Source organism: Xenopus laevis, chromosome 7S (genome assembly GCF_017654675.1).
Source record: "Xenopus laevis strain J_2021 chromosome 7S, Xenopus_laevis_v10.1, whole genome shotgun sequence".
NCBI lineage: Eukaryota > Metazoa > Chordata > Amphibia > Anura > Pipidae > Xenopus > Xenopus laevis.
Window position 1 is genome coordinate 60952043 of NC_054384.1, and position 26734 is coordinate 60978776.

Here is a 26734-nt window from a genome sequence, read left to right on the forward strand (position 1 = left end):
ACACTTATTATCTTCCTATATTCTCACATACAGCAGGGTACTGGTTAACCATTGTATAAGCGGCCCTGGCGGACCGAATGAAAGTATGGGTCACTATATGTCCTATATGGATAATTAGGCCAGAATGTGGCAACACACGCTTATATCCTAAGCTATTTGTGCGTTAATATATGGCCACATATTCTTGGGTCCCGCTCCCCTCTCCTTAAAGTTAGAGCAAGAGCGCCGTATATATAAGCAGCCGACTGATGCGACACTGTTGTCAGTGCCGAAAGGAGAATCAATCAGACGGTGCTGTTCACGCTGCCCCTGTTCCTCCCACACCTCCCCTTCTTAGCGTTGAACAGAGGAACTTGAAACAGTGTATCCGACTAGCGACAGTGTATCCTGCTAGCGGAATACATTGGGCTAGATTCTAAAGGACGCGGTTTCCCAAACCTCCCTTCCACCCTTCCGCCCTTTCACCAGTACCCATTCATTCCCGTTTGACCTAACGATTTTAAAATAAATTAAGAAGCGCCTCTTAATTTATTTTATAGTGACCCATACTTTCATTCGGTCCGCCAGGGCCGCTTATACAATGGTTAACCAGTACCCTGCTGTATGTGAGAATATAGGAAGATAATAAGTGTGATTGATAACACTAATTCACTAGACTTTCTCAGTCTACAGTTACCGTTCCTGAGCTGCTGACTCAGTGTCGATTCAGCTCATGTACCTAACCTCGTTTTTAATATTTATTATACACTCTTTTGTTTCATATCAATTTTATGTGGTTAATTAATAAAAGTTAAGTTTTATTTATATCTTTTGGGACCTCAGATCAAAAAAGTGGGTTGGTGCAACACTATGGGTCGTTCTTTTTTCTTTTTGTTTAGCTATATATATCTTATGACCCTGCACACCACTGTATGTTACTAATCTCAATCAACGGAAGGTGCTACCTACTTTTCTTTTCACGGGATAGACATATTGTCAGTTTCCCAGGTGTCCATAGTCATGTGACTTGTGCTCTGATAAACTTCAATCACTCTTTACTGCTGCATTGCAAGTTGGAGTGATATCAAATCCCTCCCCCCCCCCAACAGCCTGACAATAGAACAATGGGAAGGTAACCAGATAACAGCTCCCGGACAGCTTCTTCGTATGTGATATGAGAATAGTACTCAGTAGTAAAAAGTCCCACTATGACTTCTCCAGTTACATTGAATAGGAAAAACAATAGCCTGCATGAAAGCAGTTCCACCCTGAAGTGCTGGCTCTTTCTGAAAGCAAATGACCAGGCAAAATGATCCGAGATGACTGCCTACACACCAATATTACAAGTAAAAAAAATATACTTGTTGGTTCAGGAATAAAATTTTATATGGTAGAGTGAATTATTTGCAATGTAAACAATGTCAATTAAAAATAAAAACTACACCATAAAAATCATGACAATATCCCTTTAAATATATAAATATATATACAATGTATAATTGTCTGCTTTATAGAAGAAGTGAATCTAAAGAGCATTTTTGTTAACATTTTTTTTTTTGGTTTATATCCCCTTAATGCATGTGTACAGAGTACTTTTCCCTTTTTAATGGCAAATAATGTCATCCACTACAATCTCACTACATTCTCAACAGTGCAACAGCAATTAACACAATATTATAATTGTGAACACAATACACAATTTTCTGCAGATTACCCTGAGATTTGCAAAAATGAAAGCACTCTGATCCATTTCTTTGTCAGTGTTAAAATAGCAGCAAATTGTTGCTTTGGGTTATACAGAGCCCGTAATATTTCATGAAAAAGCTATGAAGCACAAATGATAAATGAAAGGCAGCAGTAATCCAAAACATATTTCTGCTTTAAGCAAAATAAATCAAATCAGGCATTCCAAAGAGAGGAATCAGCCAATGACCTCTTACACTTTATTTGCGTGGAAGCATTATTTGAACAAACAGAAATATTATGTCAAGGCAGACAAAGAATGAAATAGCTAACATTAAAGAACCACTAATACCCCAAAAATGACAGTTATTCATTTGAATTTTAATATACCACCTACTTGTATCCTGTACATGCAAAATAAATGTTCACTGGAGTACAGTTGTCTCTAAAATCATAATCAACATGCTGCAGCAATAAATGATGTGTCTAAATATTAGTTCCCATGTTGTCCCTCCTTATGTACCCCAAAGCCCATTAGGAGTAAGAAGAGAACAAGCCAGTACAGATGAAGAACCAATTTGTTAAGTGTTGATTTGTTGTAGCCCACATGACATGTTGCAGGAATCACAGGCCCTTTTTCAATGAATGCCTGTGATGCCCAAATATTTGTTTGGGCTATAATAAACCAGTGGTTCCTTGTCTGTCCTAGAGTACTGTTTTTATTACTAAAAGCTGTGGTGTCTTGTGGCATATTTTATCTGTTGTCTAAACAGCCCCACCTATGTTAATGCATTCATTTGAGCCGTTCATAACCCGTTATCAAGAGAGTTGTGAATTCTGGGAAGGCCATCTCCCATAGACTCTATTTGAATCAAATATATGCTAATTTTCTAAAAAAAAAAATATTTAGTTTTTCTCTGTTAATAAAACAGTCCCTAGTACTTGAGATATTAGATATAATTAATCCTTATTGGAGTAAAAACAATCTTATTGGGTTTATTTAATACTAAAAGAACTTTTTGTGGACTCTCCTACCAGAAGCCTCCCTAAACAAAACTTCCAGGCATTGCCCCCTCTTCCTCCCACTATGGGGCAAAATTCACTAAGCGCCGAACGCTAGCGTTACTTCGCTAGCATTTGGCATTTTCGTCACTGCGCAAATTCACTAACGAACGCTGGCGTAGATTCGCTAGTGTTACTTCGCACCCTTACGCCTGGCGAATTTTCGCTACGGACGTAACTACGCAAATTCACTCATGCGCGCAGTGTACTGAACGCTACCTTTTACGCTAGACTTCCTTCGCCACCTCAGACCAAAAAACGCTGGCGTGTTTTCTACATGATGGGTGATAAGCTGAAAAAGATCGAAAATTTTTATGGGGCTCCCCTCCTTCCCCTCTACATTTCCTGACTCATGGCAACTTACCTATACAGTGGGCACATGTGTAGGGCAAAATAAAATTTATATTTGATGTTTTGAAGGTTTCCCAGGCATTTGTAGTGATTCTACGTATTCCTCCATTGAAATTTGAATTTGGCGCCGTATGCAAATTAACCATCGCTAGCGTAACTTCGCTTCGCTTAGCGAATCAACGCTAGCGCAACTTCGCAACCTTACGCTACCCCTGAGCGCAACTTCGGATTTTAGTGAATTTGCGAAGCGCTGGCGAAACTACGCCTGGCGAAGTGCGGCGAAGTGCGGCGAAGTTACGCCTGGCGCAACTACGAATCTTAGTGAATTTGCCCCTATGTGCTTTAGTGTGAGAGAAAAAAAACACATAAAGAGCTCCCGGTTGCCCTTTTCCAGCTCTTGTCATGAAGCCTGCCAGAGCATGCGCAGTTGGGCCAAGTCAGGAATCTGCTTCAACTGTGCAAGCACAAATCAGCTTTGAGACTCGAAGACTATACGAAGAGCCAGAACAGGGAGCTCCGTTGTGCTTCTATGCATTTAAGGTTCAGAATTTTTTAAAGGGTTTTTTTTTTTACACTAAAGCACATCACAGGGAGGGAGGGGGCAATACCTGGAAGTTTAGGGGGGGGGCTTTTGGTTTGGGGGGTTTAATTCCCCTATAAGGCATAGAGATCCAACTTGTCGAAAGATCCCTTATCCAGAAAACCCCACATCTTGAGAATTCTAGTTAACAGGTGATTCTAGTTAACAGGTGCCATACATGTACTGTGCACCTTCCTGTCCGTTAATGTATTTTACTACAAAGTAGAGAGAGGTAAAATATGACAAAACTTTAAGTCCTATTTGTTAAAATCTTGTATTATTAAAAGATAAAACAGGTCTCTAAGGAAATCACAATAACCTGGAAACTAATCTGACAGTGATCTCAAGGTGATGCTATAATTACTGAATTAATTCAGTGAATGCATATGGAGCCACTTCAATTCGTTGCAGGATAAAGAAAAAGAGCAATTTTATCATCCTACACACAAAAACTCCTCATTCCAGTCATATTAATTTTCTCTTCAACTTTCAGGCTTAGAATTTCAAGTCATTAACCGTGTCCTACTAAACTTAGTAATGGCATATCTCTGGTTCCAACCATATTCTACTAATATAGCTGATAAATTCAACTTTCTGTGCAAAATACAGGTCAAAATGCGTTTCATATTAAACTCGAGAACTACAACCCTGAGAGTTGCAAACATTACATAGGGGGTTTGTATACAGAAACTGTGGATTACTAAGCTAATAAAAAGAAAACAATAAAAATATACTGTTTAGAAAGGGTCTATTTTTTTCTAAATTGTAGGGGAAAAGTAAAATGGAAAGGGACAGATTGTTAGGGTTTTCATACTGTTTTTTTTAGCATAAAGAAAATTATTTTATTGCTGCCATTCTGGAAGAACAGAGTGAAGAAGAATATGAATTAAAATGGCCTAGAACACCAAGGGTGGTCATAGGAAGAAACACAAGTAGCACTAAGTTCAGGAAAACTAAGGGACACAAAAAAACACCCATTAGTTCTCATTTACCTCATGTCAGACAAAACAATCCAGAGTAAGATGCAGAATGCATCATTGGTGGATGCAAGGCAGCCTTGTCCTTACTCCCTGACATATGGCAGTCCATAAGCACAGAGCACCAATTAGGGCCTGTGTCCAGTGATCTCTTATTTGCGCATCTGAATGGCGTGTCTCCCCCAATCAACCCCTCATGAATACAGCAATAATGAACTCAGACAGCACTGTATTCATGGGGCAGCTCATATCTTTATGCTTTGAAGCAAAGCACAGAAGCTTGAGCAATTTATTTAGTGCTTACGGCAGGGGCAAACCGCAAAAACATGGTTGATTGCTTCTTTTACTTCAGATGATTAAAATAACTGTTTAACACTTACAAAATCCCATATATCTGACAAATAAAGCCTTGGTAAAGGCAGAAATTGGGTCATCTGACTGTAGCAATCTATTTAGCAAGCCAGATCAAATAATTATTTTTTTAACTCCAGAACATCTTTTCATAGCCAAAAGACTCAGGCTCTGACAATGCAACAGAAATAGAAATGAAAGAGGAAATCACAAAGGTCTCAACAGAGATGTAAAGAGTTTCTATTTGTTGAAAGCTTCACTACTGTAGAGCTCCACATTTGTAATGAGGCCAAGATGACAAACATGAAGCAGCGCACGGACATTTCTATAAAATACATATTTAGGCACTGTGGCTATACAATACTCTAAAGGAATCAGACATTAGACAGTATGAAATGATAATGCAGTGTGAAAGTAGGAGTATCAATAGAAAATGAATTAATGGCCTGCAACATAATAAGAGTGAATTCTTGATGGAAGCTGCAGGGAAGGTGCACAGATGGAGACTGATTTCACCAGTGGGAGAGCAGTAAGGAATTGAGGAATAAAAATGAAACCCAATGCAGTCTGATGCTGGAGATATAATGTATATGCAAAACTGAGGCTGAAATGTGACCTATTTGAGTAGGTGCCACTCATATCAGTTACGTAGGCCAGAATTTTCTGCTATTATCAAAATAAGTCAAGTCAGCTGCCAATAAATCTTACCTTACAACACTTCTTTATAGAATGTAAAAACACTCAAACAATCAAAAAGTCAGAAGTAACTGAAAAACCGCTGCCAGAGCTCTTGATTCAGAGGTGTAACTATAGAGTAAGCAGACCCTGCTGACACCTGGGGGAAAGGGGGGCCCAGAATGCAGGATCTGCTTCCTATAGCTGTAGAGAAAGAGATTTGCTCAGTCTTACATAGCTTGCTGGGTCCATCCACTATCTGTCAATTCAGCTTAACACAGCTCTTCCCTTGATCCAACACATCTTGTCAAGTGTGCAACATCCCTGAGACACTTATGAAACTGAAGTAGCCCTTAGGTCTTCTGCTGGAAGAAGTGTGCCAGGGCATCCCCACTACTTCTTATAGATTCCTCTGATTCTTTCTAGAGGCCAAACCACAAGTATCTTCCAATTAAGGGGCTCTGGCACAACTTATTCTAACCACATTACAAATATACAGTATATGCAAATATACACCTGATGTACTTAAAAAAAAAACTCTCAAAGCTCATATTTCTCACACCTGATCATTAAATAGCATATACAGGGTAGCAGATGTGATGGCAAATTACAGTATGGTTATGAGGCACCCTGTATGACCTTGATGTTTCAGCATAATACAATCATTGCTTTTCCACACCATCTTGACCAAAACTTTTTGCTAAGAAGGCAATAAGACCACAGGCTGATTCCCCACTTTATATGCTATTGTGTTGTCCAGTATCTCTTTTAGTTTTGCATTTTTGTTGTCATGTAACAGATAATTTTCTGTACAAATTAACCAGGCACACCTCCTATAATGAATTTATGCTGCCTATGAGATAAATTCCTGACAATGGATCATTTAACTTCTCATAACAATTGGAAAATATTCATAACACAAAATAAAGCAAAGAAAAAGAAGTTGGCTGAACTAGAGTGCACATATTGTAAACCATTGGCATAACTAGCGTGCACCGGGCCCCCCTGTTGCAGGTAAGAGAGCAGCTGGGGAGGGTTTTGTTTTTGTTAGCTATAGAGGAAGCAGACCACCCCCCCCTGTTCCCCGGGGCCCCCTGTGACTGCGGGGTCTGCTTCCTCTATAGTCACACCACTGTTGTAAACATACAAATCCTTGGGCAGGGATCTAACCCTTTCTATTTTCGTTTTTGTCTCTTATTTGTAATTTATAATTCAATGGATTCAGGCTAACTAGACCTATTTTTAAAAAAAAAAAAAAAATACATTCAATACCAATAAAAGCTATTAAATATTAAAAGAAGGTGCAACTGACTGGGGTAGAGAACAGTCTTAATGCATTGCCTTTCTTAGGGGAAATATTGCTAATACGCTCTAAACTTAAAATTGCAGTAGTAGTTTATTTAGCAGTGTTTTAGTATTTTCTTCAGCAGAAAGAAGACTTACAGTATGCAACATTCTTCCTGGGACTGAACCAGTGCCCTGGTGTTGTTAGTATTGCCTCTATTCTATGTGAGCAGACAGCTAAGGTCCTGGTTCACTGCTATTGTTATCCTTGTATTTCCAGGTAGCCATGCCTGTTTTACTTCTTGTTAATCTACTTCCAGATGTTCTGGGTTAGTCATTAATTTGGCTATATAACCCTCTGCTCTGCACTGACTCATGGCCGGTTCTAGGTCAAGCATGATTGGTCCTAGGTGCTCTGATCCTTGTGGTTGCTGTTCCTTTGACTCATGTTCCCTGTGTGACTTCCTGGTTCTGACCCGGCTTGTTTCTGACTTTGAGTTTGCCTCATGATTCTGCTCCTGTTACCTGGATCTGACCCGGCCTGTCTGACTATGTCCAGATCATTCCTTACCGGCTCCTTCTCACGACTATACGTTTGCATGGTAAGTCCTGGTGGCACCCGAATTGCTGACGGCCAGGCCCAAAGACAAAGGTGCCTGTTATTTTCAGAAGATCACACCTAGACAGGAATCCCATTGTCATTCAATGCAAGACAACAATACATCTTATTTAATAGGTAACCTTACTAAACTGCTAAAATTACTAAATTACTAAATTGTATTGTATTCAGATGGCTTCTATTTTTTTGGTGTCACTAATTCTTTATAGATTGACTTTTTTTTTTTTTAAATAAATTGCATCTGCTAAGTGGTGGCAGGCAACAAATTTCACTGTTGCATATTAGTCCAGTACACAGAGGTATGTGGGAAAGCTTTATTAAAACAACTTCTGAACTTCTGCATTGTTCATTTATGGGAAACCTGTTATCCAGAATGCTCGGGACCTGGGTGTTTCGAGATAATGGATCTCTCCATAATTTGGATCTTCATACCTTAAGTCTTCTAGAAAATCATGTAATCACTGAATAAACCCAATAGGTTGGTTTTGCTTCCAATAAGGATTAATCATACATTAGTTTGGATCAAGTACAAGTTACTGTTATATTATTACAGAGAAAAAGGAAATCATATTTAAAAATCTGGATACAGTGGTGTTTATGGGACACAGCCTTTCCATAATTTTTAGCTTTTTGCATGTTTGGTTTCCAAAAAACTGATCCCATACCTGTATTTCCAAAATAATTTGCCTGTTCTTGTTTATTATTGTGTATTATTAATTGCAAAAAATAATGAAAGGCTTTGGGATATTATATACAAAAATATGCCAGCTTTGGGGTACACAAAAAATGTTCACTCCTTTGCCAGCATATGACGTCTTTCTTGAATGTCCTCTCTTTCTATTATAGGAAGATTTCAATAGCTTTTATACAAGGCCAAAATTCCTTTGCCTTTTTTTGCTGCGAAACAAAGCTTCCCAAGGGCTCTGTCCTAGAAACTCTTTCCAGACTATCCATGCGGACATTGATCATAAGTGATTTGCCTGTGGACCTGTAAAAATATCCAATTAATTAAGATCAGCCTTCTGGGAAACGAAATAAGAGAGAACACTTTCCTATAATAGTTTCAGTACATTCGCCTGTGTTAAACTGCACTCTGCATATCTGTTTGGTTATAGTTCAGACCCTGGCCTAAGAATTACAAATTCTGCTCTACCCAGCATATCTAAACAGGCCATTTGTAATAGAAACGTTGCAGCGGTAAAATATAGATATAGCTGCAGAATAAAGTCAAGTGCCAAGTAAATTATGCATACACATTCTCTTGAAAACAGGTACTTCTACAACATTGTACAACCTTATTTAAAGGGATACTGTCATGGGGAATTTTTTTTTTCCCAAAATGAATCGGTTAATAGTGCTGCTCCAGCAGAATTCTGCACTGAAATCCATTTCTCAAAAGAGCAAACAGATTTTTTTATATTCAATTTTGAAATCTCACATGGGGCTAGACATATTGTCAATTTCCCAGCTGCCCCAGGTCATGTGACTTGTGCTCTGATAAACTTCAATTACTCTTTACTGCTGTATTGCAAGTTAGAGTGATATCACCCCCCTCCCTTCCCCCCCCCCAGCAGCCAAACAAAAGAACAATTGGAAGGTAACCAGATAGCAGCTCCCTAACACAAAATAACAGCTGCCTGGTAGATCTAAGAACAGCACTCAATAGTTACATTGAGAAGGAAAAACAGCAGCCTGCCAGAAAGTATTTCTCTCCTAAAGTGCAGGCACAAGTCACATGACTGGGGGCAACTGGGAAATTGACAAAATGTCTAGCCCTCTGTCAAATTGAATATAAAAAAATCTGTTTGTTCTTTTGAGAAATGGATTTCAGTACAGAATTCTGCTGGAGTAGCACTATTAACTGATGTGTTTTGAAAAAAACATGTTTTCCGATGACAGGATCCCTTTAACATAATGTTTAGGGCCATATATCTAAATGCAAGGCCTGATTAATTGGCTAACATGGCTAGAGGAACATACCTCAAGACTCTGAGGGATGGGTGTACTTTGGTGCATGTTTGTCAGGATTTAAAATAGTGAAGCTCATCTTACTGTTTTCAAGGAGAACAGCAAAGGCAATGTTAAGAAGGGTGAGTAAAAGATATAATCTGTGGAGCCTTACACCTCCACATACAGAATAAGTGTAGGTGGAGTCAGGTATCTTTTTAAAGGGAAAGATTTTTCATGCAGGCAGCAGGCTCAGTAGACAAAGTAGAATTTACAAGTACAAAATAACTTGGACATGTGTCTTTTTTCATTAATTACAATGCAACTATAAATATGTCTCAGAGCCCACAAGGATCCTAATACATGCCTTTGCATCATCCATACTTCCTGATATCTTGAGCGGATAACCTGCTGGTGAAAGCATTCCCACAGCTTAATGCACCAGATATACAGCTTTGCACTTGGTCTTCAATGCTAATCTTAGTCTCACTTAGACCATAAAACATTTTTCCATATCCCGTTTGGCCGCTCTCATGCTTTTGTGCCTTTGCATAGTTCTTTTTGAGCAATGGCTTGTTTTGCTACCCTCAAATTATGATTCAGTGAAGTATGGTAGTAGAAGCATCATGCTGAGACCTTCATTATCATCAATAAGTAGTGAATATCTTGTAGAAGGAAATATTTTTGATGCAAAATACAAGGAGATACTACAAGAACACCCATTTTTGTTTGCTTAAAACTGGACTTTTGGCAAAAGTTAATAAGTGACGAGGATATTAATTCCAAATGCAAGGCCAACAGTGGAAAGGCTCAAGACTAAAAGAGTTGACTGTCCTACAAAAGCTTAGGCAAGCCTCTGATCTCTATCCAGGTGAAAATCTGAATCATTATTAAAAAATTAAGGGGCAGATGAATAATCCAATTAACATGAACAACCTATACCAAATCTGCTTTGAAGAATGAAACAAAATTACTCCCAAACAGTATGTAACACCGACACATTATAAGTAACTAACTATAAGCAAAAGTTTAGAAAGTGTTGGAAGTGATAATATACAAAAATATCAAAGTAATTATATTTATTTTTTAATTGTCATGTGCAATTTAACACTCAGATTCAAACACTCACATCAGTCACCACACTGTGGCTATACCTGATATAACAAAAACTGAGTAATCTCATGACCTCTAGCATAGAGAGCAGAAATGATACCACAAAGCTGAGCAAATAGTTACACTTTCCCCAAAAGACCTTATACACAAGAAGATAAAAATGTATCACTGCTTATGAAAAATGTGATATGAACTGTCTCAACAAAATACAACAAAGATTATGAAAGCAATTACTGAGATATTTTATTTGGGGAAAAAAAGAATTTTGAAAAACGTAGCAGTTTTTTTTTTAGAATTAAGAAAAATCTATAGACAAGCATGTGGTGGATTTTCTATTGCAATTGTGGGGGATTGGGGTAACATGGAGATTTTTTTTTTCATAAGCACAAACTTTTTTCCTCCAACTCTAATAGTTTTTTCAATTAGGTCACCATGCTTTGTGTCTAAAGCAAATATGCAAATAGAGGTTATTTTTAGTATGAGCACACTGACTATTATCAATAGGCCATTATTCAATCACATAATATACCCCAATGTCTAGCTGTGCAATGTAATTAATTATCAATACTATCTTTGTGGACCATGGCCAATGCTTTCACCAGTTTACAATGCAAAAAGTACTAAAAGGTCATAAGGGGTTTCTACCAGTGAATATTACAGAACAAATCTAGTTCTCAAGCTCCGCAAGACTGCCAGATAAAGACGCAGGGCCAAATTGTAGACAAGGAAAAAATATTTTTGAAAGTTCTTGTTTTCTAACTTTCATCCCTGAAAAGGTCTACAGTTTGCTCTATAAAATGATCTGATGATATTTTGTTGGCTTATGCACAGCTGTCACTAGTTTTCCAAGTTAAATTAGTTGATGCACATATATTAATCAGACACATGTGCTAGTTGTTTTTTAATAATTAATTTTTCAGTGATAACTGGATTAGGAATCTTCAGTATTCTGTAGAGCTCAATCAGGTGCACACCCTCACCAGGAACAAAAAGCAAAGACCAATTGCACTTTATTTTAACACTGCATAGTGTTACGATTTCTGCCCTTTAAAGTCGGACACTTATTGAATACACATTCTGCAAAAAGTATGTATGTCTACACACAAATCCTTGATCCATATTTCCAGCTTGCAGCATGCATATTCAATAAGTGTTCTATTCTAAAGGGTGAGATAGTAACTCTACCACTGCACAGTCTATATCATACTAAAAGGGCATTTCAAGACCTTCCCCTCTAAGCAGTTCATAAATGAATACCAGCAGGGTGACAATTACAAATTTTTTTTTTCATTCATCCATAAATTTGCTATACCTAAAATGGACATTATCAAATCCTAAATCATTGAGGAAGTTCAACTCAGGAACTACTGTAAAATATTTGTGGCCAGGGTGCTGAGGAGAGACTTGGGTAGAGAGCCACACAAGGATTTTGTAACCAACAGAGTAATAAATTGTATCCACTATCTCCAAAGCTGGATGAGCAAATAGCTTTATACATTTGTATTAATGAACTACAGACTATCGGACTGTACCAAACATATAGACAGGACAGGATGTGCCTTCCACTGGGGCCCTGTAAGTATAAATATCTTTCCCACTCCTGCACTGACTAAAATAGTCATCAAATCAAATTTCCAGCACCCCCAATACTTAAACCAGTGCAAATCATGAATTTGATGTTGACGACTCACAATATTGTGGATGAACAGACACAGGGATAGTACCAAGAGCTAAATGAAATATATTTAAGTTTAAAGCAATAGTTTCGCTAAGGTGGCCCTGGTCAACGCAAAAAGGGCAATTGAAATGTAATAAAAAGCAAAGTGCATTTTCTGGCAGTGTAACCTCCTTCCTTACAGGCGTCGGCCAGAGTAGCTGTCCCCTGCTCCATAAGGAAATAAAGCAAATCCTGTATTTGAAAATAGAAATATTTATACAAGTAACTGGGTCATCATAATATACATTTCATATGGCAGGATAAGTATAAGTTCACTTGTTTTATCACCTTAGTTTCCAAATACAATCCTATTCCATTTTTAATGCTGATATATTTTGCTCATAGCTATAGAGAGTAAAGAAGTGCAGCTTGCATATGAAGTATGAACTTAAACCACAAGGAAATGGATTATGATGTGTAGGCAGCAGAGGCAAGGTGCTAGAATTTTACATTTGAAGTTAAACTAGCAGCAAAATGTCAAGGAGAAAGATTTTGAAGGGTAGCCTGCTGACATTTCAAAGAAGAGATGTTGCCTTAGCTTCTACTTGAGGCAGTTCTAGAAATTAGTCAAAATTTAAAGGGAAACAAACACTGAAGAATAACTGTGAGTTATGATACAAGGTTGTCTCTTCACAGTCATTTTTCAGCTTGTGGACCACTCACTGCATAATATGCCTTCTCAGCACGTCGGGTAGTAAATAAATTAGTGACAACAGCTTCTGACATGATAGAAACACCCCTGCCGACAGACAAAACGAAATAGTGCTCCATTCACCATAGGCAACATCTCTAATGCCCATGTTTTAAAATTAGGAACCTCTGTTTACTGACTTCTTGCTTGTACCACTGGAGATTTCATAGGCACAGCCTTGTTACCGATCGTAAAAGTCTCAAACTTCAGACTAGATGATTGCATTTGCAGACATACAAAGAAGTGATAGAGGAGCTCACCGCAACTCCCCCTAAATCTCTAGAGGGTTCCCAGCCACTCTTACTCAGCAAACAGTCTCCATGATCGTTTAGATTCTCCACAGCTATTGATCAACTGCACTTTTCAAATATGGTTTTAAAACATCTTTCTTTATTTCAGCTGTTTAAAAATAGCTGTCAGCACGGTTTAGTGCAATAAATTTTAGCTGATTGCAATTCTATTATCAATGGCCTTTAAAAACTGGAGTTAGCCTATGTAATGATAAATTCATTTTAATTAACATTTATACTTTTGTGCTTCTGATAATCTGTTCCTGAGGTTCCTATTCCTGCGCAGCAGTTGTGAAGTCACCTTGCTGAATCTAGCACCTTCCTTGACTTTGATTCTCTGGTTATTCCTGGCCCAAGCCAGAAACTAGATCTGAACAGCAAAGATGACAGTTGCCAACCCAGCTGCTCAGCTATGCAGTTATAGAGCTGGTGTGGGTGATACAAGGATTGTTCTGGGTAGGCATCAATCCAGTTCATGTGGGGTAGGAGGTCCTTTGTGGGCAGTTTAAACTCAGAGTAAGGGTGTCAATCCCTTTAAAATGTTTATCAAATGTTTATAAAAATGGATGAATAAAAAATAATGTATTGCATACAATGATAACATACCTTTCACTCCATATGTAATAAAAGGCAAAATGTTTACCTAGGTGCAGTAACCCATAGCAACCAGTAAAGTTTATAATGTTATTTCAAACAGGTGATCTGGAAATGGATAATTATAAAGAGCTGGCTAATGCATCCATATTACACTACTATATCAATGATTTTGATGGGTTGGGTAAAACATAAATTAAAATCACCACATTTGACCAGATTTGGTGGACCAATAAATGATTGGTTGCTATTGGTCATAAGAACTGCACCAGATGTTGCATCTTATACTACTTAATCTCCTTTAGCCTTTTATACTGTATCTCCATGCTTTAGGGTTATTTATCAGACATAAATAACTTAAGTAAGAAATACTAGGTTGTATAGACATCTTTATTAGTGATGTTGGTGCAAATGCTTGAAGTGGCCACTTATTATTACAAATGTCCAAGGAAGCAAAATAAAGACAAAAGTGATCCTCTAATGTCCTAGACATGAGCCCAGGTGGCATGACCCTCAAATGGTAAAAAAACATGTTAAAACAAAAACTTTTTAATAGTTAAAACTTTTAAAGACAATCCCGCTTTAATTTTTATCATTTTTATGACTTTTCGTCATTCAGGATATGAAGTCACTGACATAGCATTGAGGAGGATGTAGCTTCATCTTATGAGTTTGTCAGGTCTAAGCTGGAGTAGGAAACTCTGGAGGTAACGTTCTGTAACATTGTCTGTAACACACTTTTGAATTTGCAGAGAAACGATTGTTGGCTTGAGAGAATATGCGTTTGGCAAAAGGGCACAAAACTGCGCTAGTGACTGTCTCTTTCGCTAGAGAATTGTCTTTTATGCCTGTTAGTAAATTGTCAGTCCCTGCGGATGGATTTTCTTGAAAATTATTGCTAATGACGGCCACTTCGCCCTTTAGTAAATCTGCCCCCTTGTGTTTAATCATCTGGCATGCTGTGACTGGAAGGAAATAGAAATATATTTATTATGCCCCTAAAAAAGATATTAAATTGTAAAAACGTAATTCTACCATTTTGTATGCTTCATTTTACTGAATATAAGAAGTAGAGAACCTAGCCTGGTTAGAATGAGACGGGCTTAAAGGAGCCAAAAAGCCCTTTATATTCAGTTTAAAGTCTTCTGAAAACAGAAGGTATTTACTTGCCTTGTGCCATATATGCTGGTCAAAAGAAATCTTCAAGTTTGGATATATGGCTCTGAACTATTAGGCTGTATCTGTGCTATAAAACCAGCGGCTCTGGATGCATAGTTGCCCACAGGGACATAAAGGAGTGATTTGCATTCCTCTGCCCATAATGCCTTAAACTCTCATTTTTGGTTTTAAGGCAGTGCTGTGTATATGGCACAAGGTAAGTAAATACCTTCTGTTTTCATAAGGCTTTACTCTGAATATAAGAAGAAATTGTGGGTAACTAAACATAAAACCATGTAAATTGCAACATAATATTGTTTTTTGATATCTTTTTTTTAAAGATAGTATCCAGAAAACCAAGTCCCAAGCATTCTACACAATAATACCATTACCTTTATTTACCTTGCACATATTTTGCACTTGCGTTATAACTCTAAATGTATTACTGGTTTCCATAGTAATTGATGGCGAAAAAAGCAACAAGTCAACACTGCTGAAAACACGGCCATATGTTGCCAGCCACATTATACATGCCTAGTTCATTAGCAAGCACGAGCAAAGGAAGCTGCTGGAAACCCATGACATCCAAAAGTATACACGCAGCTGTTGTTTTTAAGTTTCTGATTCTGCTTTTACATTTTTAGACCATTGGGATATTGGCTATAGTAGGAGCATTTTTTTTCACAAACATGAATGTAAACTGCTGATTAGGCTCCTGTACAAAGTTAAATACACAATGAACTTAAAAATGAACCCAGAAGTCAATAGGTTACATAATGAGAACACTGGTGTTTAGTAGTTAATGAATCTTTTGATCTTATTCGGTTGATAAATACAAAACTTGTTCTTTTGCTTTCAGCAAGCAAATGTTTTACACAAAAAAGTGAACTTTTCTTTCTCAAGGCTGGCTTTTACTTTACTGCATCAAATGACCTGCTAATGGAAGAAAAAAAAAAACTGTTGCATTAAGAGAAAGTGAAACATTTTTTCTACATAAAAGCACTTGTGTCTGAGGTCTGCCTATGATCTACACCTTGTTCTGGTTAAGAAAAACTGGTGTGAGTGCAGAATGCCCTGAGTTGGTATGAATGATGCGCAAATTGGGGAATAGAAGATGGACATATAAGGGCCTCCACCAGCCAGCCTCTCATGTATACAGTGCTGCTGAAACACAAGCAGTGATGTATTCACAAGTAGGTCTCTACACCTGGGGTGGCAGGGGGGGTCTACTACCTGCAGGACAGAGAGCAGAGTGCACTTTAAACCCTGTCCTGCAAATCAAAAATGGCGTCAATTGTTTCCAGGCAAAATCGAACCCTTTTCATTTGGATGACTGTAACCCTTTAAATATTAGTTAACATCTTTTATTTTTTCCATAAATTACGAAGTACAGTCAGTTGCTGCACAATTACTACCCATATTGCCCATATTTTTCTCAACAGGCCATACAACTTTGACTGACATATTGACTACAAGAAAAATACACTGAAGCACAGTTCTTGTATCTATGCTGAAAGCAACTGTAGTAAAAATTGTATATGTATTCCTGCTGCTAAAAAAAAATCATCAATAAACCCAATAGCTCTTATAAAGGAGAATAATTGGGTTCACTCCTCTTAATCTGAAAGGGATTCTGCCATGCTTTTTATGGTGTCGTTTTTATTTCTAAATTACACTGCAAATTATTCACTCTGCCATGTAAAATTCATTCCTAACCCAACTACTATATTTTTTTAGTTGTTATATTGGTGTGTAGGAAGCCATCTCAGGTCATTCTGCTTGGTCATGTGCTTTCAGAAAAAGTTAGTGCTGCACTATGGAACTGCTTTCTGATAGGCTATTGTTTCTCCTACTCAATGTAACTGAATGAGTTGCAGTGAAACATGGATTTTTACTACTGAGTTCTGTTCTTACATACCTTCCAATTGATCTGCTGATGGGCTGCTGGGGGGGAGGGGATATCACTCCAAATTGCAGTACAGCACTAAAGAGTGACTGAAGTTTATCAGAGCACAAGTCACATGACTGGGGGCACCTGGGAAACTGACAATATGTCTAGCCCCATGTCAGATTTCAAAATTGAATATAAAAAAATCAGTTTGTTCTTTTGAAAAATGGATTTCAGTGCAGAAGTCTGCTGCAGCAGCACTATTAAATGATGTATTGTATGCACTGATGCATAGTAGAAAGTAATAAAGTAGAAAATAATCAAAAAGGCCCACATTATAGACTATTGGCCACCATTGATGTGGTTAGCTTATATGCAAGCATACTACACCAAGATCGTCTGAGTGAAATTGAGAAATCAACCTATTAAGTTTATTATTGAATTGCTTACCATGTGTCTCAATTATAATTATTTTCGTTTTGAAGCAAAAAATTTTCAACAGATATCTGGGACGGAAATGGGGGCACCTATGGCCCCCGCCTATGCAAATCTTTTTATGCATCAGTTCGAGTGCATCCATATTTTGTCTAAATTCCAACAGAGTATTGTCATGTATAAATGTTTTAACAATGACATTGTATTGATTTGGAGAGGGAGCGAAGAGAGCTTTAGCAATATGATGACAGAACTTAATCATAGCTCAGACTCTATTAAATTTACGTCCAAATGTGGTAAAGAATTGGAATTTTTGGATTTATATTTGATACTACAGGGGTCTAGGTTGGAGTACACTTTGTTCAGCAAGAAAACTGATCGTAATACTCTTTTGCATGTGTCGAGCTGTCATGCACCGTCTCAGAAACAATCTTTACCATTATCACAATATTGCAGAGTATTGAGAAATAATTCAAATCCCTCTAAGTGTGAGACACAGTTGACACATATGACTGAACATTTCCTAGAACGGAGCTACATTAGAAAAGACAGAGAATACTGTCACCATGCACTAAGAAACGAGATAGTTGTCCTTTAATATTGTCCACCCAATTCAATGGCCTATCTTCTTCTATTTGTCAAGTGGTTCGTTCTAATTGGAAAATTATAAAAGCTGATCGAAAACTGGAAAAGATTAGTCCAAATCCCCCATTGTTTAGTTACCGTAGGGGGAAAAATTTTAGAGATTTATTAGTAGTAGGAGATCCAACACAATGTTACATATCACAAAGACCTGAACCATCATGGCTCCCTTCAAATAAATTGTGTTGCTTTAAGTGCCCCTCGTGTCTGTCTCGTCGATACATGACTCCTGGAAAAGGTTTTGCACATCCACGGACTAGACATCGCTATTCGATCCTACATCATACTACATGTACAACAACACAGGTGATTTATTTAATTACGTTCCCTCGTGGGTTCTCCTATGTCGGCAAGACATCTTACACTAAGATTACGTATTGATGGCTATAGATCTGGGTCCAGGAAGCAAGTATGCGGGTCGGTGCGGGTAGTGGTTCCGTGTGGGTCAAATTGCGGGTTACGGTACAGGTCCCAAAAAATTTACCCACGCAGGACTCTAGTGTACGTATAGAAAACAAAGGAAACAGCACCAAGGGTCTTTGCAAAATATTAGCAAAATATTTGTATTATGGCATGGTATGCCCAACCGACGTCGAAACGAAACGAATCGTCGGTTGGGCATACAATGCCATAATACAATTATTTTGCAAAGACCCTTGGTGCTGTTTCCTTTGGTTTTATATATATATATATATATATATATATATATATATATATATATATATATATATATATATATATATATATATATATATACGAGATCCAAAGGTGCACTCCGTTAACTCAGTCGATTCCTGGGTGCCAGCCAAAGTGGGTAAGTATTTGCAGAAAGAAGCGACACTCACAGGTTGTTTTTCAGTGCGGATAAGTTGTGCTTTATTCCACTCAACGTTTCGATCCCTCACAGGGATCTTCGTCAGGAGATTACAAATTTTTTACAGATTTGTTTGTAATCTCCTGACGAAGATCCCTGTGAGGGATCGAAACGTTGAGTGGAATAAAGCACAACTTATCTGCACTGAAAAACAACCTGTGAGTGTCGCTTCTTTCTGCAAATATATATATATATATATATATATATATATATATATACCAATACTGTACAAGAACCGCACTCACAGGACTTGTAAAAGTGCAAAAAAGGTTTATAAATAAACCTTCTTTTTGTTTGACATAACTTTTTGTCGTAAAGTCCTTGGAGTGCTGTCGCTTTGCTATATATAAATATAGATAGGGACAGAGAGAGAGAGAGAGAGAGAGAGAGCGAGAGAGATTCCAACATAACTGACAGCACAACAGTACCATCTAGTGACATAAGCAAAATACAGTTAATACATGACACAGGGTTTATGCAGGTTTGTATTCAGAGCTGTCAACCTATAAGCAGAGAGAATCGTGAGAAACAGAAAATATTTACTGAAGTCACCGGAAGTGAAATCACACACGTGGGCAATTGCTCTCTTGAAGCCACTGAATACTAACCGTGCACTCTCCATATGATGTCACTGACTGCTTAATACACACATGCTCTTAATTTAAAGAGAACATGTAAATATTTGGCAGAATGTAGGATGACAGGAGACTTGGGGCAGGGGGCCAAATTTGGGTAACTGTTGAAAAATAGATATCATCCTGAAAATAGATAGCAATTGAAATCACATCTCCTCATTGAACGCTAAGCCTAGTTTTGTTCCAATGGATAGACACACAAGGAATCTTCCTGTATTTTAATCACTTGACAGGTAGGTTTTTTTACTATTTAATATATAGAATGTCAGTTATTATTAGTAAGTGTAGGCCCCCTACCACTCATTCTTAACAGCATTCCCATCATTCTATGAGTTGCAAATCTATAAAGGTAAGTGGGATATTCCATAACTTACACTATGGTTGGTATGAAAAACCACGTTGTATAAGCTCAACTGTTCTTTAGTCATCTTGGCTAGGGGCCATGATTTGTCATGTTATGCTTTGTTATTAAAGCTATTTCCCATGTATTACAGTCATACATCCCAAGCAGCTGCTGAGTCGTCAACACAATATAAATGTATTATACTGTATAATTAATAACTGGCACAAACCAAAGGAATGAAACATCTAAAAAACCTTGTTTATTTTTACTGCATAATGTTTAAACAGTTGATGTATATCTATGATTCATATACAGTTAACCATTTTTTTTCTTTTCAGAAAATAAGTGCGCATTGAGGCAACACAACTCATTCTGTATAATGACTTAACTGTCTTAGCTTTGCAAATGATAAAAAAAGTGCACTTCAAAACTGCTTTCTTTTGGCTTTACATACAAGATGATTTAAAACTAAAATGTCCAAAAGGGCCAATGTATCAGAATACATGCAGTTTGGACAGCAATATGCAGGTCAAATACCTGTATTACAATGCAATATTGTCAGTCAGGTGTCAGTCTCTACTATTTCCCATTGGCTTATGACTATTCAGATTGGCAAGGAATGTACTACATATATGATTACTTAGATTTGATGCTCTAAAAAGAAAAAACACACTAAAGGCAGTGGATGGTCAGAGTGCAAATTAAACCCAGTGTAGCTAACTGTATTTATATACTGTATATAGGTACCCAAGGGCCCTAGGGCTGCAACTTCGGTTAAATATAAAAATAGAAATAGAAAAACCTACGCCTGCCAATGGCCATTTGTGCATAAATTCAGTGGCAGAGCTGATGATGGGGGTACCTGTTCCCCTGTAGATATGCACCACTCACCAAAGGGTGCCTAGGGTGACACTGGGCCGATATATGGCCTTGCTTAGAAGACAATGGTCTGCATCATGGGCCCTCTCTAAAACAAATCTGAAACATTGCCAACATGCTAAAATCCAATATTCAGTGAAGACGGGGGCAGAAGTCGTATGGGTGGAGTTCTTCACCAATTGTAAAGAATCCAGCAAATTAATCGTAGGAGTATGCTATAGACCCCCTAATGTAAGTGAGGAGGAAGAGACAATGCTCCTAATGCAAATAGAAAAGGCTGCTAGTTTAGGCAAAGTAATGATAATGAGGGATTTTAATTACCCAGATATTGACTGGAGCAACGGTACTGCTAGATCAGTTAATGGGAACAAGTTTATAAACTTATTGCACGACAATTTTTTAGCACAGGTTGTTGAGGAGCCAACCAGAAAAAATGCTATTCTGGATTTAGTGATCTCAAATGACCCAGAACTTATAGCAAATGTGCAAGTCATTGAACCCCTGGGTAATAGTGACCATAATGTTATATCATTTAATGTCTGGTGCAAAAAACAAAAATATACTGGGGCAACAAAAACGGTGAATTTTGGAAAAGCTAATTTTAGTGCCTTGAGGGCTGCCCTACAGAGCATTGATTGGGGCATTAGGTTTTCAGCTAAAAACACAGAACAGAAATGGTTGTCCTTTAAAATGATATTAAATCATTACTGTTCTCAGTTTATTCCCTTAAGGACTAAACGTAGAAGCTCTAAGAATCATCCTGTCTGGCTTAATACAGAAGTAAAGAAGTTAATGGGAAAGAAGAGAAAGGCATTTAAAAACTACAAATCTGTAGGGACAGAAGCTGCATTTAATGAATATACTGTAAACACTGTAATAAATGTTGTAAATCAGCAATCCGGAAGGCTAAGAAAAGAAATGAAGAGTTAATTGTGGTGGAGGTGAAAACTAACCCTAAAAAGTTTTTTAAATATATTAATAGTAAAAAGATGCAGGTTGAGGTTGCTCCATTAAATAATGGTACCAGTATGGTTGTAACAGATACAGATAAGGCAAATGTGTTAAATCAGTTCTTTTCTTCAGTGTATACAATAGAGGAGTCTGGGTTCACAGGCTCATGAATGGTTCAGCTCAATCTAGTCAGTGGCTGACTCAGGATATGATTCAAAAAGCTTTAATACAAATTAATGTAAACAAGGCTCCAGGGCCTGATGGCATACACCCCCGGGTTCTAAGAGAGCTTAGTTCAGTTTTAGACCAGCCATTATTTCTGATTTTCTCAGATTCAATGTCATCTGGTATGGTGCCTATGGATTGGAGAAAAGATGATGTTATTCCAATATTTAAAAAGGGATTACGATCTCAGCCTGGCAATTATAGGCCAGTAAACTTGACATCTGTGGTAGGCAAATTATTTGAAGGCTTGTTAAGGGATCACATTCAAAATTTTGTCCTAATGAATGGCCTTATGAGCAACAATCAGCATGGCTTTATGAAGGATAGGTCATGTCAGACGAATTTGATTGCATTTTATGATGTGGTAAGTAAGATTCTGGACAGTGGGGGGGGTAGTAGATGTGATCTATTTGGATTTTGCCAAAGCGTTTGATACTGTGCCCCACAAACGACTGCTTTCTAAACTAAGGTCTGTTGGGATTAATGAAGGCGTTTGCACGTGGATAGGAAACTGGCTACAGGATCGGGTACAGAGAGTGGTTGTTAATGGTACATTCTCTACTTGGAGTAAGGTTCTTAGTGGGGTCCCCCAGGGCTCAGTATTGGGTCCACTTTTATTTAACTTGTTCATTAATGACTTAGGGGAGGGTGTTATAAGTAATGTATCAGTGTTTGCAGATGACACAAAATTATCCAGCCCAATTAATTCCATCCAGGATGTGGCATCCTTGCAACATGATCTTGACAAACTGGCAATCTGGACAGCTAAGTGGCAAATGAGATTCAATGTTGATAAATGTAAAGTCATGCACCTGGGATGTAAAAATATCCATACCCTTAATGGGACTTGCACTAGGCAAATCCATTCTGGAAAAGGACCTTGGAGTCCTTGTAGATGATAAACTTGGCGGTAGCAAGCAATGTCAGTCGGCAGCATCAAGGGCAAATAAGGTCTTGAGCTGTATTAAAAGGGGCATAGAGTCAAGGGAGGAGGGGGTCATTCTTCCACTGTATAGAGCACTTGTAAGGCCCCATCTAGAATATGCCGTATAGTTTTGGTCTCCATCACTCAAACAGGACATTATTGTATTAGAGAGGGTACAGAGAAGGGCAACTAAGCTGGTAAAAGGTATTGAAAATCTTAGCTATGAGGAAAGACTGGCCAAGTTGGGGATGTTCACGCTGGAGAAGAGGCGCTTAAGGTGTGATATGATAACTATGTATAAATATATAAGGGGATCATATAATAATCTCTCTAATGCTTTATTTACCAGTAGGTCTTTCCATCTGACACGAGGTCACCCATTCCGATTAGAAGAGAAGAGGTTCCGCCTAAATATTCCGAAGGGGTTTTTTACAGTGAGCTGTGAAGATGTGGAATCCTCCCTGAATCAGTTGTACAGGCTGATACATTAGATAGCTTTAAGAAGGGGTTGGATGGCTTTTTAGCAAGTAAGGGAATACAGGGTTATGGGAAATAGCTCATACTCCAAGTTGATCCAGGGACTAGTCCGATTGCCATTTTGGAGTCAGGAAGGAATTTTTCCCCCTCTGAGGCAAATTGGAGAGACTTCAGATGGGTTTTTTTTTTGCCTTCCTCTGGATCAACTGGCAGATAGGTAGTTAATAAAAAAAAAAAAAGGTTGAACTCGATGGACATGTGTCTTTTTTCAACCTTACTTACTATGTTACTATGAATTAGGTAGAACTGAGGGCATTTCTTTCCGAAAGCACTATTTTTTTGTTTAGTTCTTTAAAATCCAGATCTGTATCAAGTCGTGAATATATTTTAGTTAATGCAGAAAACCACACATTATAGTGGAGAATAACAGCAATCAGTCTGTAATAGAACGTGAAGGATTGTGGCAAAAACCTTAACTTCATATCATCTCAGCAGGAGTCATCCTACATAAAACTGTGGATCCTTGAATAAGCTGCCATAGAAATGACATTAAGAAACCAAAGAAGCAGCTAACAAACAGTTTCCAGATAAAACAGAATAGAATATTGGAGGTGGCAGGTGGTTTTCACAGCGGCGTACATGATTACCAGGACACAATGCCACCATTTACAGCTCATATATTTCTTCACTTTCAAAGATGCTAGTGATAAATTGCTTCTCTCCAGATAGGACTTACAATGCAGTAAAATCCAACCACACTATTAAGGGGTAAAATGCTATTACCTCTCAATGTTACCCATAAGAGGGCAATGCTTGTAGTATTTCTGATATTATAAATATCAAACAGTCTCTTTTCTGACATGCAAACTTTTACTTTATGGTGGCTAGCTTGTAGATTTAACTTTTGCAGGCGGAATTCACTAGCATAACTACCTATACAGCAGACCCTGTGGGGGGGGTCTGGGCAAAAGGTGGGCCCAGACCTCAGGGTCTGCTGCAGCACGGTGCAGGCACAAGAGGTGCAGCGCAAGTGGGTCGGGGGGGGGGGGGCGGTTTGCACCAGGCAACTGTTGAGATTAGTTAGTGTATCCATTGAGATAAAATGTAGGTTCTTTAAAACCAAATACTTATAAATTCAACTTACTGCAGAGCTAACTTCTAATTTATAACTGCACTACAGCATTTGGGGTTTTATAAATTAAGGGAGAATCAGCATGCAAAGTTAATCCGCATGCAAAGCACATTTTTAAGGGTTAACACTTGAAACTGCTACGCTTGCTATTTAACTCACATAGATCACATATTCATGCTATACTGTATGAATAGACCATCCAAAAAGTAGCTATCCACCCAAAAACAGCATTTTGTATAAACAAAGAAAATGTAATTCTCAAAAAACTTTCATATATGTGCTTCTTACATTTATAATGGTTATTAATGCAATTGCATTTGAAAACAGTATTTGTCCATCTCAATTCTCTCTGGTTCTGACTTCTGAAACAATATAGCAGAAGCCAGTTCTTCTCCAAGTCAGGTGGCTTCTGTTACATTGGAGCAAAGAGTGAAACCCAAAGCTAGCCAGAGTCAGCCAGAGAGAAATTCCACCACTCTTCATTTATTTATATGGTTTTAAAAGCAGATTTATCAAAAGGTGAACTTTTACTTTTGCCGACTAATAAAATATGCCCTCAAATATCCCATACATATGAATCAAGAGTGGCAGATTGGGGTAAGCATTAGTTTCACTCTTTGAAATACTCTTACATTTGGAAGACAGAACCAGAAGTGCAGAGATATAGACATTTACACATGCAGTATATCACTTTCAATACCAATTCACTTTACTACTATTATTAGACATTTTTCAACACTTTATTTTTGAATTGATTGAGGAGGATAGCGTCTCTGATTTATAGACTGACCACGGACAGATGTAAAGTACCAGAGCTATGTAATCTAGGATATGCATACTTTATTTGTTATTCAATTTTGAAATCTGACATGGGGCTAGACATTGGCAATTTCCCAGCTGCCCCAAGTCATGTGACTTGTGCTCTGATAAACTTCAATCACTCTTTACTGCTGTACTGCAAGTTAGAGTCATATCACCCCCATCCCTTTTTCCCCCCAGCAGCCAAACAAAAGAACAATGGGAAGGTAACCAGATAGCAGCTCCCTAACACAAGATAACAGCTGCCTGGTCGATCTCTGTCTTCCAAACCAAAATTTGATAAAGAGGCCCACATAACACAGAAACCCCATATATACCCATCACATTTAAAGTATAAATAAATGCCATTTTCTATGCTGCAATCCAGCTGGTTAACAGTTTTTCTCTTTCTGCATCATTTGAAATCCTGGCAGGGAAGGAGGGACAAATTGTAACAACTTCTCCACAGCTTACAGACAGCATGAAGGAACTACATAACCCACAATGCATTGCACTGTGATGTTCCTTTCCTTATTGAAATCATGTGTGCAGGGAATTGTGGGGTTTGGATGATGCAGGTTGAGGACAGATGGCTGCTGATAACAGTAGTCATTACTGAAATCATACCAGAGTTGTATGTAACCAGCTCTACAGCCGAGACCATTTTACAGTTTGCTATTATAGTCATACAATTATTAACATTCACAAGAAAACACCAGTTCGATAAACTAGCTTTTTCTGCAGATGTTTTTTTTACAGTGGGACTAATAGGAATGCTTTACAGCTGGATTTATATAGAAATGATATAGATAGAGAGCTAGACAGCTAGCTAGACAACAGATAGATAGATCTAAAGCTCAGATTGAACTAGTCTCAGGGCAGCAGCACTGTGGTACATGTCAGAAGTGAAAAGAGAAGGCGGAGAGATAACCCAGGGCTAATAATAGGAGAAGCAGGCTATTCTCTTACCTACAGCCACCTTGAAGATGATTGAAGCACAGAAAACTGCAGCTGTATAGGGACACAAAAATCACACCTTCCCTCCAGACGATCCTGCAGTGGCGCGACAGTTTCACATTGCTGAAACCTAGCCGTGTCCCTGCCAATCATCCAGGCACTATATAACAAAGCGAGCCTGCTGGAGATTCTGGGGTCGTTGCTTAGCAACGAGCAGAGCTGCCCACAGGTACATGCTTGGAGCCTGTGCCAGAGCTATTCATTTCAATGAGTCACAGAGGCAGCAATTAACTAGTACTTCCTTCTTCCCTTCCACAGTAAAAATCCACGTTCCCTAATCAGTAGCAAACTGTTTTGCTGCAGCTTTCATATGTATCATCTATAGAGAAAAAGAAGAGAGATTGATCAATGCAAATTCCCTGGTCCCCTGTCACATAAATAACCTATGCAGATGCATGTATTTACAAAGACAGGGGTTTTTTAGTTACAACATTATGATCAT

At 38.1% G+C, this 26734-nt stretch overlaps 1 long non-coding RNA gene across 1 annotated transcript in view; it reads right to left on the reverse strand.

Moving 5' to 3' along the window:
* LOC121396425 overlaps positions 1 to 26576 on the reverse strand; it is a 60651-nt gene extending 34075 nt beyond the window's left edge. The window contains exon 1 of the long non-coding RNA XR_005963036.1: positions 26245 to 26576. This is a non-coding gene — a long non-coding RNA (uncharacterized LOC121396425). The remainder of the gene's footprint in view (positions 1 to 26244) is intronic.
* Between the last annotated feature and the right edge of the window lie 158 nt (positions 26577 to 26734).